This window comes from Lissotriton helveticus, chromosome 6, assembly GCF_964261635.1.
Source record: "Lissotriton helveticus chromosome 6, aLisHel1.1, whole genome shotgun sequence".
Classification (NCBI taxonomy): Eukaryota; Metazoa; Chordata; class Amphibia; order Caudata; family Salamandridae; genus Lissotriton; species Lissotriton helveticus.
This window is the reverse complement of record NC_136067.1, coordinates 1,740,217,147-1,740,237,487: the sequence shown is the minus strand read 5'-3', so window position 1 is coordinate 1,740,237,487 and position 20,341 is coordinate 1,740,217,147.

The window sequence follows — 20,341 nt, the reverse complement described above, 5'->3', positions numbered from 1 at the left end:
AATTGAAATCTCTTGGTCCCGGATGAAATTGCAATGTTACAAAAACTTCATTACAAGAAAAGAATACTAATCCATTGTGGCGTTTGGTTAACAATATTTTTATTTTTCTATCACAAATAAAAGGAAGGGGTTTTCTGTACTTTTACCTGCATATCTGGCTTTGGATGTTATTCCAAAGGTAATAATGAGTTTAGATGGCAGGTTTTAGCCTTAAAGATTATTGTTTTCTCATTTTTTATTTTAAATATATGTGACCTGTTGGAGTTCATTTATAATTTTTGGAATATATGTCTTCTAAGCTAATGTTTTATTCAAATGAAATTCCTATAATTGGTGGTAATTTTAACCAATTATTGACCCATTTGTTGACAGAATTTTTAGCTCAAAATATATATCTAATACAATGGAAGAGGCCTTTAACATATTTGTATTCACCTATCGATCATTCTAGGTCTAGCATGGACTGCTTTTTCTCAGGTAGAATCTTATCTAGTCCTTGACAAATGATGTGATTAATTTCATCTTAATATCGAATTATTGCCTGCCATTGTGGATTTAGACAAGATATCTGATAATTTATGTTCAAATAAACAGCATTTTAAAAAGTCATAGTTTGAGGAAACGCTTTTTATTGAACAATCAGGATGATTAGACATTGATTTCTTTAACATCATTATAACTGAGAACTCTAATTTCTATATAATGTGTGTTTATTGAAAGTTAGGGGGAGATAATGTATTAATAATTATGCTGCTACAAAGAAAAAGAAAGTTCTTAAAGAGTCTTTTTTTGTTTAAGAAGTTTTTATTGAGTTTTAAATACAAAAGAGAATGAAAAGCCATAATAAAACAAATACAGTATAATAAAATAAAACAATCAGGCATATAACATGTGATGAAGTGACAATAGTATGAGAAAAAAATAGAAGAGAATAGAGAAAAAGAGAAGAAGAGAGAGGAAGAGAGGAAGAGAGACAGAGGAAAGAAAAGAAAAGGAAAGATCAAGAAGGTGAGAAGAAAACATAAAGAGAGAAAGAGGAGTTAATGTATAGAGGAGTTAGAGGAAAGATATGTAGTAAAAGGAAGCCAAGGAAGATCAGATTACATTTTTTGAGACAAAGAAGAGGAGGAAACAGTAGAAATCCTATGTTCATCACAGATAAAATTCCACCAAGTTAGTAAATATATTTTAGAATTCTCTTTCCCAGTAGATAAAATAACTTTAAAAGCCAATGCAATAAAAAGGGCAAATAATCTAGAAACAGAAGGTGTAACATTCACTTCAGGTGATAAAGAACCTAGAAAAACATTCTGTATTGTTAAAGTATCAATGAATTTAAAAATAGACATGCACGTTTTCCAAACAGATTTCCAAAAGGATAAAACAGTAGCACAGTCAAAAAGTTGATTGTTTAGCTTGCCCATTTCATTAGAACATGACCAACATAATGGAGGGTAATAAGAGCTCTATGGTAAATAAAATACAGGGATTGGATTATACGGGCAGCAGCAGAAACCTTGAATAACTTTGACTATAATTTGTCCCAGGTTGTAATAGGAAAGGAAACGGATAAATCAGTTTCCCATGCAATCTCAGTGTGGGCCTTAGGCCTTACAATATTATCAGATAATAATAGCTTATATATAAGAGCCGCTTTAGGTCTGTGAAGGGAGAATAAGGGGTATAAAGGAGTGCTGGGAGATATAGACGTGTGTGTGGAGGAAGTGAAAGGGTGGCTAGATGAGATTGTATAGCATTAACAATAATATTATATTCAAGGAGAAAAGAGTCAGGTAAGTGATATGTCGTCTGCAAAGTATGGCAGGGAACAGTAGGGTAATTGTGAAGCAATTGATGTACAAAAATAATACCCTTTTCTTTCCAATACAATCTAGTAATAAAAAGATTTGCCTTTATATTTGAGAAATGTATTATACCATACAGTGGAAGACAGAAAACATTGAAGAGGAGAAAAGTCCTTGGCAAATGTATTGTATAATAAATAATGGGAATATTTTAAAACAGGATTAGTGGACAAAAAGTTACAGTTTGACATAAAAACTACATGTTGAAAAGAAAAATCTTTTAAGAAGGAATGTTAAAAAAGAATCCATCTGGGGATGGGAGTATCCATAAAATCATAAGCTAGTGCAAAAGATTGCTCAATCAAAAAAGCTGAATGATAAGCTTTAAAGTTTGGGAAACGAACACTACCCTCCTCTTTAGGACGAATGAGTTTGCTGAAGGCAATTCTTGGGTGCTTATTATTCCACAGGAATTTTGTGCAAATAGAGGTAATACGAGAAAAATATAAATTTTTAATTCTGAAGGGAAGCATAGACAGTGTATATAGAACATGTGGTACATCATTATTTTAATGGTATCTAACCTGCCCCACCAAGAAAGATACAGGGGTGACTAAGAAAGGAGCAGTGATTGGATTTTATCTAATAATGCATGAAATGTGAATTGAATAGTGTCATGCAGGGATGACGAAAACCAAATGCCGAGGTATTTAAGTTTTAGAGGGCACCAAGCAAAATTAGTGTCACTAAACATAAACTGATAACATAAAGAATTTAACGGTAGGACTTCTGTTTTTGTAAGGTTGAGTTTGTAACCAGAGATGCTGGAGTATTCTCGAACTTCATTCATAAAGTGCGGAAGAGATTCAACAGGATTAAACATATAAACCAATATATCATCTGCATAAGCAGATAGCTTAGTTTCTACAGAATTATGTTTAAACCCAGCAATTTGAGAATTAGTACGAATGCGTTCTAAAAAAGGTTCAAGGCACAGTATCAATAATAAAGGAGAAAGAGGACAGCCTTGTTTAGTGCCTCTGGATAGGGAAAAAATTGGAAAAATGATTGTTAACAAAAATTCTGGCTTGAGGACCGGAAAACAAAAGTTTCATATATGAAATAAAAGAGGGCCCAAAACCAAACCTTTGGAGAGTATGGAACATAAATTGCCAATTAATACGGTCAAATGCTTTTTCAGCATCTAAAGACAGGGCTGCGAGGGGAGATTTGTATTTTTTCCCATGTGAAATGATATTCGCAAACATCCGAGCATTATCAGAAGCCAGTCTACCTTTTACAAACCCAACTTGATCAGTTTTGATCAAAAGAGGAATGATAGTTTCAAGTCTGGATGCAAGAATTTTGGCAAAAATTTTGCAATAATAATTAATTAATTATATAGGTCGATAGTTTTTACAATAAGAATGATCTTTATCAGGTTTGGGAATTATAATGATTAAGGTATCCATAAAAGATCCAGAAGCTTTAGCTTCTGTAATAAAGGAATTAAAAAGTGCTAGGAGTTTGGGGGCAAAAATAGAATTAAGGTGGTGTAAAATTCCCCAGATAGACCATCGGGCTTGGAGCCTTCGATTTCTTTAAGGAATTGATAGCATTAGAAATTTCTTGTAGCGTGATGTCTTTTTCAAGTGCAAGAAATTCATCAGTGAAGAAAGGTGGGGCAGGGAGGCCCCAAAAAAAATTGGTTACATTGGAAGGGGCAGAAAAAGTATCCTCAGAGTAAAGAGATTTATAATATTCATGAAAGACTTCTGCAATATCTTCATCTGATGAGACTAATTTATTAATAGGTTCATTAACCGCATGCTTGCGGTGCAGATTCCCGCGGTGCGCTGAGTTTTAAAAAAACCTGCGGTTCATGACGAGCTCAGCTCGTCATGAGTGTACGAGAGGCGTAACTCATGACGAGCTGAGCTCATCATGAGCGTCGAAGGGGTTAAGAAGAGGACCAATATTTTTTTGCTCAGATTGAATTTTTAAATAGTTAGCTAGCATTCTACCCGCTTTATTCTGACCCCCATGATATTTAGATTTAATTTTGAGAAAGATGTTACAAGCTGCATTGGTTGCTAATTTATTAAGTTCAGATTTTGCTTTGATCAAATCATGAAGGGAAGAAGAAGAACGAGAAGTAAAATAAACATCTTCTAAGTCCTTAAGTTTGTGTAGTTGATCTTCATAATTGTTCTTGGCAGATTTCTTCTTTTTCGAGACATAGGATATAGTGAAGGCAGGAAATGTAGCCTTGAAAGCATCCCAGTTATTAGAAACAGAGGTATCCAATGGATTATTGATAGTGAAAAATTCATCAATGAAGATAGTAGCTTCTTTGATAAAAATCATGTCTGATAACAAAAAAGTATTAAGTTTCCATCGGCTAAAATGAGAGGAGGTGAGTGAGAGGCCCAAAATAGCATGTACAGGAGCATGGTCCGAAATAAAAATGGACCCAATTTCAGAGTGTTGGATAGAAGGGAGCAGGGGTTTGCTGATCAAATATAGTCAATCCTGGAACGGGTGTGATGAACTTTGGGAAAAAAAGTAAATTCACGTAAAACAGGATTACAAGTTCTCCAAACATCAAATAAGGATCGAGAGGCAATGGCAGATTGAAAGGCTTTATGAGTATTGTCAGGTTGAAATTTACATTTTGACAGTCTATCAGAGAAAGGATCAAAGCGTCAGGCACCGCGTGGTGCCTGCCGCATTGTGTATGCAAATGCCCCATGTGCACCCCCAACCTCGCCTTCACTTCGGGGGCCCGCAGGGGGCCCCTGAAGTGAAGACCGCATGCCTTTCTGTGGTGGCATCGCCGCCACGGAAAGGCATCTGTTTCTGCCTATTGTAATATGTCTGGTGGTGCCTGATAGACACCGCCACCATATTAAACCTTTTCCGCCCTGGGCGCAAGGCGACCGGGTGAAAAAGCGGTGGACGGTCTTTCCGTCCGCCGCGGTCCCTCCTGCCATACTAATATGGCGGAGGGTCATTTAGGTGAGGATGGTGGGCCCATTGCCCCCGCCAGGCCAGCGGTGGCTACTGCCAGCCTGGCAGGGGCAATCCGCCCACCATCCTAATGGGCCCCATAATGGTAACATTCAGAAAACTTCATAGTTCAATCAATATAGGGAATCTTTTTCTCCTGAGGCGAACAGCAGCAACAAGAAAACTGACGATGTTAAAAATATTCCAGGTATTATTAAATAGTTGAAGGTACATTAGGGCTGGTCTAACCTGTAAAAAGCCCTTTTCTCTCAGGAGCGGAAGTAAAAACTTTTACCTGATGTCAGTGTAAAAATCACAAAACATTATAAAGTGCATGGTGTCCTGATTTGAAAAGCTGTCACAGTTACATGGGGCTATGTCTTCAGTGTTACACCAACCTGAGAAATTACCCAGTGAAAAGTGGATCAAGTTAAAGCGAAACCTGGTCAGACGCCAACGATGGAAAGGCTTTGTCACAATTCTTAAGTAAGGCTCTATGGATGGCGATGAAGTTATTAAATAATGAGCCCTGACCAAAGTTTTTTTTATTTCCTGATCCTCCTGTTCCAGCTCCAGTATGTTCAGGAACTGCGATTTTACCCATATTAGGTCAGTTTTCTTGATCTCTTCAGGGGCATTATAAATGTCTGGACACCCTAGTTTAATGAACATACCCTTAACATATGACAACCACTGGATGTTACTGGCTTCATCTAAAACAACACAATCCCTTAAAATCTGGTGGTTCAATGTTAGTTCTGGGTTAAGCCAGGTTTTTATCCAACAGACCAAGGGGGCCAGACTCATCAAGTCTGTCACATAACCCATCCACTGTTCCTGGTGAATAGCGAAAGTTGGGGTTGATTGGGGGACAGACAAGAGGGAGCGGAAAAATTTATTTTCTGCCATCTGGACCCCTACCGCTTGCTTGTAGCCCCAGATAGCAGCACCATATGTGGCGATAGCCAAACATTTCGACCTGTAAATGACGAGAATTGCCTCACAGGGCCTGGCCCCCAGTCACCGTGCAAAACCAAGTAGCGCTGACGACGATCTCACTACTGCATTCTTTTTGGCTTTGAGCTGGGGGACCCAAGAGCATCTGTCATCAAATAAAACACCCAAATATGTAAAGACTGTCACTCTGGTCACCTCAGCCCCAATACAGTAAAAGGTTTTAACTTTATTCTTTCGTTGACACATAGTCCAGACGTATGATTTAGAAATATTTACCACCAAATCCAGGGAATTCATCAAGGTCCAAAAATAATCTAGGACTCTCTGAAGACCAAGCGGGGTTTGTGATAGTAGCACGGCATCATCTGCGTATAGGAGGACCAGAATGGTCCTATTTCCTACGCGCGGGATGTCCAGACTAGCCTTATCCAGAGTTTTATCTAGAGCGTTAATATATAACGTAAAAAGTAAAGGGGCCAATATACAGCCTTGGCGAACACCTCTACCAGACTTAAAGAGTCGTGTGCATTTGCCCTCCTGAGTAACCCTAACAGCCACAAAGAGATCCCGATGTAGGTCAGCTAAAAAATAAACCAAACGGGGATCAATCCCTATATCAAGTAAAATGGACCATAGCCTTGATCTGTTCACGAGATCGAAAGCTGACGATAGATCCAAAAAAAACATACATATGGAGCCTTTGGAAGCTACAGTATATTTATTTATCAATAAATACAGATTAAGGCACTGGTCCATAGTTCTTCTGCCTGATCTAAAACCATACTGAAGATTGGATAAAACCCCATTTTCAATTTCCCAATAAGTGACTTTGACCAAAATCACCTTACCTAAGATTTTAACGGCAGAGTCTATCAGTGAAATGGGCCTGTAGCACCTAGGGTCCCCTCTCTGCCCCTTTTTAAAAACTGTAATATTAGTGGACTGGGACCATGAAATAGGGAACCCCTGGACAACTGTTGAATTAAAAACATTTGTTAAAATTTTAGCCCAGAATTTAGCGTCACCCTTATAGAGGTCGACAGGGACACAATCAGGGCCTGGTGCCTTATTACTAGATGAATCTATTATTGCCCTCTCAATGTCTTCCTCTTTAAAGACCAACAGAGGTAAGACATTACCAGTGTCTAAAACTGCAAAAGACTCATGTAGCTCGTTTGACCCATAGATGCCCTCGAAATGAGATAGCCACTGGTTCTCTGGGATGTTGTTTTCCAGGCTACCATTCTCCTGCCCCGAAAAAAGAGGACTATTAACAATAGCCCAAAAGTTTGAACTATCCTTCAATATGTCTATGGACATTAAGGCATTCCAGGCCTCTGATTTAATCTCAATTTTGCAGGTAAAAACTGCAGTTGTATATTCTTTTCTGAGACTGACTAACTGCTCCCTGTCTCTGGGTTTATTTTGCAGTGCTTTTATAAAATGTTGGTGAGCGCTAGAGCATTTAGAGTCAAACCACCTTTCCTCGAGTTATGCCTGGGCTTACTTGTGATAGTTCAATCTGTTGCAACCTGACCACAAATAGCTTCACAGGCTCTAATGACCATATCCTTTAGGGTAGAATAGTCCACACACTTTGCAATGTCGGTTTTGGCCTTTATACATAAATTAGCAAAAAAAGAATCGGGGACTACCTTGGACCATTTTAGCCTACTCCCTTGGTCTCTGGTTATCACAGGGTTAGAACCCCTGTCCTTGCCTGGGGCACACAAAAGGTCCATACCTTTATCTAACTCAAGGATAACAGGGTGGTGATCGCTAAAGGGAGACAGCCTTGCGTTATAGAATACTAGATTCCCTAGAAAAGAGGGGGATACAAATATATAGTCAATAATGGTCTCCCTATCCCTGGCCTTAGAAGTTGCTACCCTCTCACTAAAGTCATGAAAGCCTGGTTCATAGAGATCGGCACCTAAGAGGAGATCCTCCAGAGCCTCCCCTTTAGATGTGTGTTCAAAATGGGGTAGCGATGAATAATCAGGACCACAGGCATCATCAATTCGACAATTCAGATCACACAAAAGAAGATTAAAATCACCCATAAATATGGTGTAGAAAAAAGTGGTTTGCTGTAAGCTATATGTTTCTAAAAAACGTTTCAGATAAAAAAGATGTTCATTGCGGGATTCACATTCCCCAGAATTATAAAAAATTATTACGAATATTTTAGGGATGGTTAGGGGTATTTAGTTCAGCTATCAGACAATTATGAGAAGTTACCTCCAACATCTTTACAGACCCTTTTAACTTTAGGGAGAAGAGGAGCATTAAGCCACCCTTAGCTCTACCTGCCAGCGTTGGACGAGCAGGCAAACAATATGATTTAAATCAATCTAGCCAGAAATTGCTCTCCCTCTCCCATGTCTACTGGAGAGCAATAATATCATAATTTTTAACAAACTTTAACCAACTCGAATCCTCCCTTTTTGATCTAAGCACTGCAATATTCCAGCTAATTGTACTACAGTTGGGGCCAGCATCAGCATCAATAATTTGAGGGTTGTGACTAGATTCCCGAGGGCAGACTTGGGAAGACTCTAGTCAGTCATTCTCGTCTAACTGAGACAGTAGGGAGAACCTGTTAGATAAGACTAAGCCCGCCCCTCTATGACTTGTCTGAGTGTGAGAAACTTGTTGGGGTAATGTGTCTCTAACATTGGCACTTTCGAGATGGGGTTCAGTGTCATTGTATTCTGAGAGGCTTTGAGGAGCCTGAAGTGGCCTTCTCGGAAACACCTCTCAGTGGGTCTTAACAACTGCATTTGGGTGTCTAGGAGAGGGATAAAAGAATCCCAGCGGCAGGGGGCTAATACCACCCTTCCCCCTCTCCAACTCTGAGGCGTCCCAGAACAGTCTGTCAGCAGTGCCACGTTTATTAAAATTAACAATTACTCAGTCCCCTTCTACTTGTTTTGGGGAATTACCTATCCACCCTACTCGCCTAGCCATTATGGGGAAAATTTCAGAATTTCCAGAGCAGTAAAGATCACACCATTTTTTAGTTTTCAATATCAAGGCTGCAGTGGATTCTTCCTCTTTGGCATCCAGTGGTGGGACCCTTACAAGAACCGCATCCAAAGGGGTTGCTTCTGAAGGGAGGTTGATGTTAAATTGTTTAATTTTCATGCTCCTCTCATGTTGGGTGGGGAGATCCCTACTAACCAGGGTAAGGGCATAATCCATTACAGCCACAGGGTTCCTATCACTACTACTGGAATTCCCCCCTCTCCCAGTGGAGCCCCAACGACCACTAACTCTAGGGAGCCCTAAATCAATTTTCACTTGTGATGGGGGAGTTAAATGAGCAATCATCACATCCTCGCCCGTACATAGCCCGGTATCTAGATTGGATTCAGGGCACTTAGTTAATTTAGAAGGGACACACACACGATTTGGAGCTGTTAAAAAAAGAGTAATACATTGGCATTTTTCCAAAATACCTGCTGCACAAGTGTTCATTGTATCAATGATATCTTTCGCAACATTGGTCAAAACCGATTCCAAACGAGAAGTTAAAATCTCCTCCACCATGTTCCGAACTGTCACGTCTATAGTTTCACTTGCAGCAGTCCCTTGGGAGGAATTATTACTTTTTGGGCCTTTATCCCGTTTACACGTTTTCCTAGTTGATTTCTTTTTCACAATATGCCTCTGGGGCTGCCCTTTGGGTTCTGATACATGGGCTGGTGAGGAGATTTTGGTTACATTCGCCATGCCCCGTGCCTCAATGGCGTCAGAAATGGGTCCAAGTACACTTGTTGGAGTTTTTAAAAGAACAAGCGGTTCAAGTGGGACAGGATTTTTTACCACAGAATCAGATGTAACACTAACTCTTGACTCATGCCCAAACCCAGTTCCTTTTCTGCGTTGGCAATTTCTTTATTTAGTACCCCCACAGCCGAGGTTAAGTATGAAATAATAGTTGCCGATTTTTTGGGTTCTTTCGCTTTTACCCCCCCCGGTCTTGGGTACAAAGAAGTTTCTGCTTACCCATTGTAAAAGTCAAATGAAAAAGGGGTGTCCCAGTCCGGCCTCTTCCGATTGCTGATGGGCGCGGATGGCCAAGCCCTTGCGCGTCCCAAGCAGCGGTAGCCCGCGCCCCCTCTTATGCACTTCCTGGCGCCAACAGCGTGCTCACAGCGTCACCGCCGCAAAGGCTGCTGGGGAGTGTAGTCCCTGGTGTCAGCGGGACAATGGCCGCTCCCGGCAGCGTCTGGCGTCTAGTGGCCCAAGCATGTCCCCAGGGGGCAACAAACAGCGTGACAGGTAGGTGGATAGCAAGTACAGCGAGCTCCCGCACAACGGTAGCCCGCACCCCCTCTTATGTGCTTCCTGGCACTAACAGCATGCTTACGGCGTCACCGCCGCAAAGGCTGCTGGGGAGTGTAGTCCCTGGTGTCAGCGGGACAATGGAGGCTCCCGGCAGCATCACGCGTCTAGTGGCCCAAGCAGGTCCCCAGGGGGCAGCAAACAGCGTGGCAGGTAGGTGGATGGCAAGTACAGCGGGCTCCCGCGCAGCGGTATCCCGCGGCCCCTCTTATGCGCCTCCTGGCGCCAACAGCGTGCTCACTGTGTCACCGCCGCAAAGGCTGCTGGGGAGTGTAGTCCCTGGTGTCAGCGGGACAATGGCGGCTCCCTGCAGCGTCCCGCGTCTAGTTGCCCAAGCAGGTCCCCAGGGGGCAACAAACAGCATGGCAGGTAGGTGGATTGCAAGATGCATCTAAATCAAATACCTTTGCAGTGCGGTCCTCCTGATTGCTCCCAAGGTTTTGGAAGTGCACACATATTTTAATTCCATTTTGGCCAAGGTTTGTTGAGCAGTTCCTGTGGGTCACTTCTAAGGCTCCCAGGACATCGAGACCACACTAAGGTGCCAGGACTCACTCCAGTAAAGGCCACTAGCAAGTTTCAGTCTTGGTTCATTTGGTGCTGGTGACTCCTTCAAAGAGGCCTCTTGCAGCTTGTCTTGGTCCAGTATCCAAGCAGTCAACTGAACTTGGAGTCTATCTCTTTGTCTTGGGTACAAGAGGGAGCAGGTCCAGTTCTTCAGGGTTCCTTTCAAGTAACTGACTAAAGGTACAGCCCTGTTCTGTACTTCTGCATGTCCCAAAAATTCCCTGGGGCAATCCTAACCACTTTTTCAGCTGTTCCTGTGTACTCTATTGAAAATAATCCCACAATGCACACTATCCTAAAAGCCAAGATGTGGAATAATAATAATAATAATCCACATTTGTATAGCGCACAATCACCCATTAGGGTCTCTAGGCGCTGGGGGCCGTCGGGAAGATTAAGCAAGCTATTGCCCAGAGTCGCATGGTGCTGGGCTAACCTGCCGCCGGAGCCAGGGATCGAACCCTGATCCCCAGATTCCAGCGTCAGTCGCCCTGGCCGCGGCGCCACACCTCTCCTCCTATGTTCAGAGCTCTTGTGTCCACCAGGAGGTATGGCAATGGAAATGAGCAGATCCCTCCCATTTGTCCACTCCAATCCAAATCTGAGCATAGCCTCCTTTCCATTGGATTCATAGTCAGCCTGGATTGCGTGGGCCTTATGAAAAAGGCTCTCTCCTTCAGGTCTCATCTTACGCTAAACTCCAAATAGGTAGGACTCACTTCTGTACATTTCATGTTCATGAAGTTCCCTAAGTTCAACCCTACAGTCCTCTCTGGACTGATAAGGATTAAATGCCTCACACCCCAACCATCCTGTCACCAGGCCTAAGCTATTGTTCTGCTCTTTAGCACTTTTCACTCCTCAATAATGACAAGACTGTACTGGGCAGATGCTGGCAGCCTAACGCAAATATCCCCTCAGAAGCTTTAGGCAAACAATGTAAGTTTCCAAAAGTTACCTATCATAAAAATGTATTCAAAATCAAACTTCACCAATAAAATGGACTTTTACTAAATATGAAAAATAGTATTTAAAAAATATTTTAACATTTTCGTTTAAAAAGTTGCATATTAAGATTATTATCTGCACTCTGACATTTTTTTAAATCTAACTATAGTTCTGCCAGTGAAAATGGCCTTTTCAAGTCACAGGAGGAACATGACAGCTTTAATTTTGTACTTGTTTCACTTTTAAATGTTAGGCACCTTATCTCGTTGAATAAAGGTGTACTTGGGGTGATTTAGTATTTGAACACTGTTTTCTCCACCTCTAAAAGAGAATGGTTTTAAATTATTTGACAGCATGCTTTTAGGCTGCTGGAGTCAGGTTACACAAGTGATGGCGCGCGGGACCACTAGCTCAATTTACTATACTCACCTGGGCCCATATACATTCACACTTTGAACCAGCAGTCCTGCTTCCTACTATTGCCAATCAGTACTTTGAGTCCTTTTAGGACTTATACCTGTAAACAATGACTTACCAATCCTTGTCACTTATGGGATCGAAAAAGGTGTTAGCATAATGAGTAGTTAGTCTAACAATTTACCTTTCCTAAAATAACCACAGACTCGGGAAAAGTTTTAAACACTTTATGTATGCAAGTTTTGGTGAGTCTCTGTCCAAATTACAGTGACCATAAATTTCACAAGTAAGAAGATGATCAATAAGACATAAAGTTTACAAGAAATCAAAGTAACACCTTTGACATTGGTACCTGGGAAGGGTGAGAAAGGGAAATAGGACAATGACATACCACATGGATTATATTTACCTAGTATGGTGCAAGGACCAATCCTGGCCACGAGCTGGGGCAAAGACAGGGATCCTGACTAATCAGGTGCCCACTGGAGAGGACAGGTGCAGATCAGGATAGGTGTCCTCAGCTAAGTGCAATGCCAGCATTGCACCACTCTCTCTTAAGCCAATTTAAATACCCCAATTGGGTAATCGATAACTCTCCCTCAGCTAAATCTCGATTCTTCTGACGGAGTGCTCCACCAGCACCTCTGCTCTCGATCTCCTATAGCATGCGTTGAGTCAGTGACAGGTCAGCTACTCGGACAAGTCGGACAATTTTTCTATCCAAGCCTACCTTAGTTACACCATTCTCAGGGCAAAGTACCACCCCTAAATGTTGCAAATCTATGTGTTCCCCTTCAGTGATTGGTCAGAAAGATGAGAAGAGAGGTCCTCACACCATACTAAAATGAGGTAATTTCATATTGAATTATATTGATCAAGTTCCCGCCCATAATTTATTTTCCCATGCACTTTTATTTCACCCAGCAATATTGGATTCAATTTGAATACATTGTATTTGATACAGTTCCTTTCCTTCCTTTCTTGAGGTCAAATGTGCAGGTTCCCAGGAACATCGTGGGTAAGATGGGTGTTGGCAGTCATTCAATGACAGTGACTTCAGATTTTTCAGGGATTCTCTGCACAGGTGCAGCTTTTTCAATATGTAGTTTGTGTCACTCTTGGGCCCAAATACGAGCTAATAACAAAGTCAAAGAAAAAAAACATTAGGATACGAAAATATTTGAATGCACTGTATACCACTTATCTCTACTTACGTTATTTATACTATAGCATTAATAGTTAAGCAGAACGAACAAAGTTTAGTACAAGCAGCAGCAGATGCTTAAATGTGTGAGACCCGAAGCGGCCATTTTGGCACTAGTGCGCAGAAGCAAGATGTTCCTACCAAAAGCAAAAGACGTCACACCACGTAGCTGTGGCATGCGCAGAAGAGTTCCCGCGTTTTCGGCGGCCATTTTAGGACACTCAGGTTATTGTTAGTAACATCACATAGGAAAGCTTCCCCTAGATACAACAAATCTTGTGCAATGCAAATATTAGTAAACAAAACATGTTGATTAATTAATTATAGATTATTTCGAGAGGACTGAGTCCAAGCAACCTTCTGTATGTATGAACCCTTGCTCCATCACAAGGTGGGGCTGAAGCCATGTTTTCAGCCCTTCTCTGTGGGTGATACAATAGCTGCTGCAGTGCACAGGTGTAATTTACCTTCCAGGCCATAGGTGTATTTTCTAACCCGTATTCTAGGGGCTTATAATCAAGTTAAATATTTAAATCAGGAGTAAGCCAATTTAACCATGCTTGAAAGGGGACAACTGGAACTTTAGCACTAAAAAATGAGAAACCTTTTGACTGTATCAGTTGGGACTTCATCATGAAGGTTCTGCAATGGCATGATATCGGCCTGCTGTATACCACCACAAACAACCCTTATGGTCAGCAAAAACAATTAACATGTAGTAGTTGTGTCCACTCTGGAGCCCATAGACACATTTCAGGGACCAGAATTTACCTAGTTCAAGCTGGTCTTTCTAATATTGGTGAGTATGTTATGGAAAAGTACTGAGGAGACTACGTTTCTCACTTTAAAAAGGATAGGAATAATTTCATGGGAACAACCAAAGATACAGCTCCCTATTGTATCTTTTCACATTTGCAGATCAGGGTCGGTATTAAATAAGCGGTGCAGTTTCCCTGTTTTTGCAACATCGCACCTTTAAATAAATGCCCCATGTGCAAACAGGAAAAGTGAGCCCCATTACCGTAAATGCACTGATCCAGGGGCAATCGAAAACTTGTGCTGCCCTGGGGCAGTGCACTGAAGGTAAATACAAAGCATCTGTTTCAAAGCCGCTCTGTCTTTCACTGTGAGATGGCAATGCTCCTGAACTTTAAAGAGGGAAGAGAGATCCCCTTGTAGGAGGGTGTAGTGAGTGACAGAACCTACCTGCAAGGGGATGTCTGGGGAGTCCATGGGACCCCCTATCTCCCACCCAGAGTACTGCCTGTAGTAAGCACACAGAAAGTCCATCACCTTTTTGTGGCGCAATTTCAGTGCGCCTCCTAAAGGCATGTCTGTGTCCATATTATGGCACAGGCACAGAGGTGAAGTGATTACCTCATTTGCAGGGGTTCACGCCCCATGCAAATTAGGGCATGCCCTCTTATGATAGGGATGGCACTACATGTATGCCAGCACTATCAGTAACACAGAAGGGATCACACAAGTGTCTTCTGGCCCCTTCTGTAATGGCAAAGTGCCCTGGGGTGCAAAATGCAGGTGCACATGCCCGTTGACCCTCAGGGGCACTCTCTGTAATACGGCCTCTGCTATATATGTCATTTCAAATACACAAGGGACCCAAGGAAGCAATAGGCTAGGGACCTTAGGGAATTACGTTATTTCACAGGACAGTGGTCCCTAGACAATTAGAATATTTGCAAAATAAATATACACTAAATAGCAACTATATTCATTGTCCAGCCGGACAGTATTTAATTTCTGATAAAAAGAGTACAAAGGTCATATAGTGTGATACAAGCAGGGGGAAACATCCTTTACGATGCAACTTTTACAACGCAAGCCATTACAACGCATTACACTGGGGGGCGCTCTAGGATAGGGAACAGGTTTCATTTACTATCCAACACCTTCCCTAGTGTCCACGGGGACTGGAGTTGGAATAGTAAATTAAACTATTCACTATCCAGCACCCCAAAGCGCTATGCGTTGTAAAGGTTTGCGTTGTAAAAACCGCGTTGTAAAGGCATGCGTGGTAAAAGCATGCGTTGTAATGTCATACATCCCAAGCAGGACACCAGCCGATGCCCAACTAACACACTTGAAGGAAAGACAATCAAGAATTTACAGGCAATTCAGGTAGTCTGTGTATCACAATTCACAATCAGACAATACAAATAGCACACTATTGCTTGCAAACATTAGCATAATAATCTATACTACTATTATAAAGGAAGAACTTTGAACCTTTGAGGCGGGTAAACTCGGGAACCACAGCGCCAATCCACACACCCGATATATCGTTGTAATCGTCAGGGTGTGCAGATGGACATAGGCTATATAAACGTAATAAATATACGTTATTTAAAAAATTTACCGAAAAAAAAGTAGTCCCTTGGAAGAAGCGCCGGCCGGGACGTGCGTGCTGACGTGAGGAGCGTGGGGAGGAACGGCATCCAGGAGCGCGAGGAGGACCGGTGGACATGGCGCGGGGAGGAGCGGTGAGGAGCGGCGGACAGGCGGTGAGGAGCGGCGGACAGGTGGGGAGGAGCAGTGAGCGGCGGATGAGGTAGGTTATTTATTTATTTATTTAGGAGCGGTGAGCGGCGGAAAAATGAAGCAAAAATGACAATCGTGAGCAAGAGGAAGCAAACGGAGCATTACAAAAGTGAGCCAAACGGTGCATTACAGGAGGAAAAAGTTACGTGTGCAGGTTACAAAAGCGTACATCGTGAGCAAGAGGAAGCAAACGGAGCATTAGAAAAGTGAGCCAAACGGTGCATTACAGGAGGAAAAAGTTACGTGTGCAGGTTACAAAAGCATACAAAGTAAACATAGAGGTATAATACTGCAATATATGGAGGAAGGCTCTGGGGGACCCACGGACAACGTCGGGGCGGGCGGGGGCCCTGAAGCCTAATTGCTCCCGCACAACGTCGGGACGGGCTGCTAGTTATGCATATAGTGTGACCAGGTCGACGGCATTTCGAATCCTAAAATAATTCAGAGTTCATCTTCAGGACAAAAAATGTATGCCTATATGTTCATAATTAACTTTTTATACAGCCCATACTGCGGTGCTAATATAGAATGCCCGATGCCAATAATGGATAACGTGGCAGTCCGCCGGTTAGATAGCCGGACAGCAACAACCGTAATAGGTGCAGTTCGGCAGAAAAGGGAACGGGTCGTCAATGTGGTCCGCGTTCAGGTGGAAAATACACACACTCACTGAATTGCCTGTAAATTCTTGTTTGTCTTTCCTTCAAGTGTGCTAGTTGGGCATCGGCTGGTGTCCTGCTTGTATCACACTATATGACCTTTGTACTTTTTTTATCAGAAATTAAATACTGTCCCGCTGGACAATGAATATAGTTGCTATTTAGTCTATATTTATTTTGCAAATATTCCAATTGTCTTGGGACCACTGTTCTGCTATATATGTGACAAAAGCTTAAATATGTTTCTCATTTGTTATCCAAACCCGTTCTCTTGAATTCTTGTTTTAAAATCTACTATTTCAGTCTTTAACCCACCCTGCATAATATGCTATTAAGATCAACAATCAAGTATTACACTGATGTGATTGGATTAGTGAACGTATTAGGAATGTTGGGAAACTCTTTTACTCTCGTTTCATGGATGTCAGGACCACTGATATCCCAGATTCTTTTAATCATACGTAGGAACTGTTAATTACATCAATTAAACAGACCATCCCTGGCACTTCGAGCACAATAACTTATGTTCAAACTCATAATTTTTCTATGGAAGTTAGAGCTTCCAATACATATTTTAAAAACGTCTGCTGTATTTTGACACTTGATTTTGTTGCAAGTAACCCAAAACTGAACACATTTTTTTAAGCAGGTTCAAAAAGGTAATTCTCGTTTGGCGATGCTTATAACTTTGTCTAAAGATGAGGACTGTTAATAAACCTTTTTTGAAGCTGCAGATCTGTCCAGAAAGCACTAGCATTGTTTGCTAACAGAAAAAAAAAATACATAATATTACCTTTGGTAGTATTTTATTTTTCAAATGTATATTTGAGAACGTGTAGTCACTGTTTATGATCTATGAATGCCTATGCTTTCAGAATTGAAGTTTTAGCAAACAGCTTGTCTTTTTCATTTAGTACAATAATGAGGAAAAAAATTGCTTCAATGCTACTGCCCTAATTCAGAATCAAACCTTTGCTTTTGAAAAAATGTTGGAATTGATATCACGTTAAACATTTTTTATTTTTATTTGGTGTAATTCCTCTAGCTCATTCCTTAAGGTAAGATGTAATTTTACCAATTTATATACCATTGAGTCTAGTAGTATGAGTTGCAGGTAACCTGATCGTAAATAGAATTGTAATTTTCTGTTTTAAATAGAACAGCATCTGAAGCACAATTCTGTGATTCAATGTTTTAATTCCGAAACACAAAGTCAATATAAACATTACACTGACGGTTGTGGCTGCCACTGCCTTGACCACAAGTAACCAAACCTCTTCAGAATGAATATTTGTTATGGGCTGATGCAGTTTGACTGTCTACTCCTGACTTACATTTTAAATTATGGAACATTATATTCACATGTCCTGGTCATTGAATATCGCAGTATACTTTTTATTAGCAATGTATAAGTCGTTTTCCTGTGGCTTGAATGCATTTGTAATAGATCTGAATTTGCTTTTACCAAGTTACCTTAAATCGAGCAGAGTGCAAAGTGGACAGATTCTTTTAACATTTCGTTTTAGGTATTGCCAAGATTTATAAATCTACGACCATAAACACAGCCCAAATCTTAAAGCAATTTGAAACGCAATTACTTAAAGAATCTACTTCCTGCCTGATCGTCGAATGCCAAGAATTTCACCAATGCGTATTTATTATATTATTCAAGCTAATGTTCATTTCAAATGATGATGTCCCTAAAGTGGCAGTCTGAGTCACCTACGATTTGTATCATATCCGTATCTTCGCGGAGGGCCCTGTTTCTGTCTCACAATGCGAATTCAATTGTTATATATGACTGTTACCTGACGGATCTATCTTTATGTACAACGGGGATGCCTTAATAACAGAACAGAATCTGGGTTATAGTATGGCTCACATATAATGTATCTTGTACCACAATACATATCATGATGCAATTACATGAGTGGTTAGTCCAGTCACAGGTAGAGAAAGTAGAAGGCCAGAAAAAAACACAGCCACTTTTAGTAAATAAATGAAACACAAATAGTACAAATGCTATTACTGCTAAATAAAAAATAAAAAAAAAGTTTTGAATAATAGAGAAGTTTTCGCTCAAGCTTAAGAATTGATCAATGGTAATTAAAAAAAAGGCAAATCATGTCCAGATTTGCTTCTAGAGAGGATCTAAGTAAAGGGTACTCCGAACACGCAAAATCTGGATCAAATCCTCATATATTAGAAATAAATATTTAAAGATTTACAATGTCAGTCATAAATTCTTCTTGAAAGTTCCGACAGTTTACCAAGTCAATGAGCATTGAAACTCTACCTCCTTATTGTTTGCACTTTCATTGTCCAGTCTGGTATTTACTGAAAGTTTCATCAGCCATCACTGATGAAAATATAAAAGAGGAGCATTAAGTAATTCCATACTTTACCAGGAAGCCCCATAAAAACAACTTGACAAATGAAAGGAATATATTTTTTTATTTTTGATTGAGAAATGAACATGTATGTACATACATAGCCATTCTACTGTATTCCTCCATAATAAAACTGGCTCAAATTATTTTATGCTTAAGTTTGCAAATGTTTGGGGGCATATTTACTAACGTTTCAGGCAACAGAACACAGAAAGGAACTTACTGCGCTGCATTGCATGAAATAGAGAGAGCAGAAATGCACCACATCTACTAACATGGCACAGTACTGATCCCTACGACCAATGGAACACTGACACTTCTCTCTCCTCTCCTTCCCAGCAAAGGTCATCGAGAAGGCCATCAATGCCTAGTTATCTGAGTTAATTGAAGAGAACTATGCCTGGGCACCTCACAATCCGGCTTTCGAAGGAACCACAACATGGAGACCGCACCCCTCGCCGCCACCGATGACATCTACTCCCTCCTTGACTGGGGCGATACCATAGCCCTCATACTACAGGACCTCTCAGCTACCTTCAACACCGTCTCTCGCCGCACCCTAATCATGAGACCCCACAAAGATGGCATTTGCCATATGGCACTGGACTGGATCCACTCCTTCCTTACTGACTGAACACAGAGAGTCAGACTGCCCCTGTCCCTCTCAAAACTTACAGAAATCATCTACATGGCCCCCAACGCAGACATCATCAGAAGCCACAGACGAATGTCTGACAAAATATCGAAACACAAAATATCGAAATACAAAACATTTCGGAGCAATAATATAGATGTCAACAATATCGACATCCTATCTACAACAAGGTAAGTACAAAAATATGGAGAAAAAAAATATCGATGTCAAAAATATAGTTAAAAAAAATATATTGTTTTTTTTAATTAAAAAAAGATGTAAAATTGAATAAAAAATACTTAAAAATATAATAAACATAGTAAAACATATTTTATATTATTTAAAATTAATAAGTAATATTCATAATGTAATAGAAAAATTAATTAAACACATACATATAATACATAGTATACTTAATGAACAGTTTTAATATTTATTGTAATAACTTATAAATAATAAAACAATTCATCTATACACATCAAATAATAACATAAATAAAAATGTAATAATTATGCAAAACAAATTAAAAAAATAAAATTTACTTTTAACATTTTAAATATTAATTATATACTACATTAACTAAAACAATACAAAAAATATTAAGTAACAGGGGGAATAAAATACTATTCCAAACCCAAAAATAACAAAGGAAGGAAAATGTTGGATAGCGTAGGGGTAAAAATTACCATTCCCACTCCAGAGAGTGCAACAGTAGGGAAAGTGTTGGATACCATAGGGGTAAAAATGACTATTCCAACTCCAGGGAGAGCAACAGTAGGGAAAGTGTTGGATAGCGTAGGGGTAAAAATTACTATTCCAACTCCAGAGAGTGCAACAGT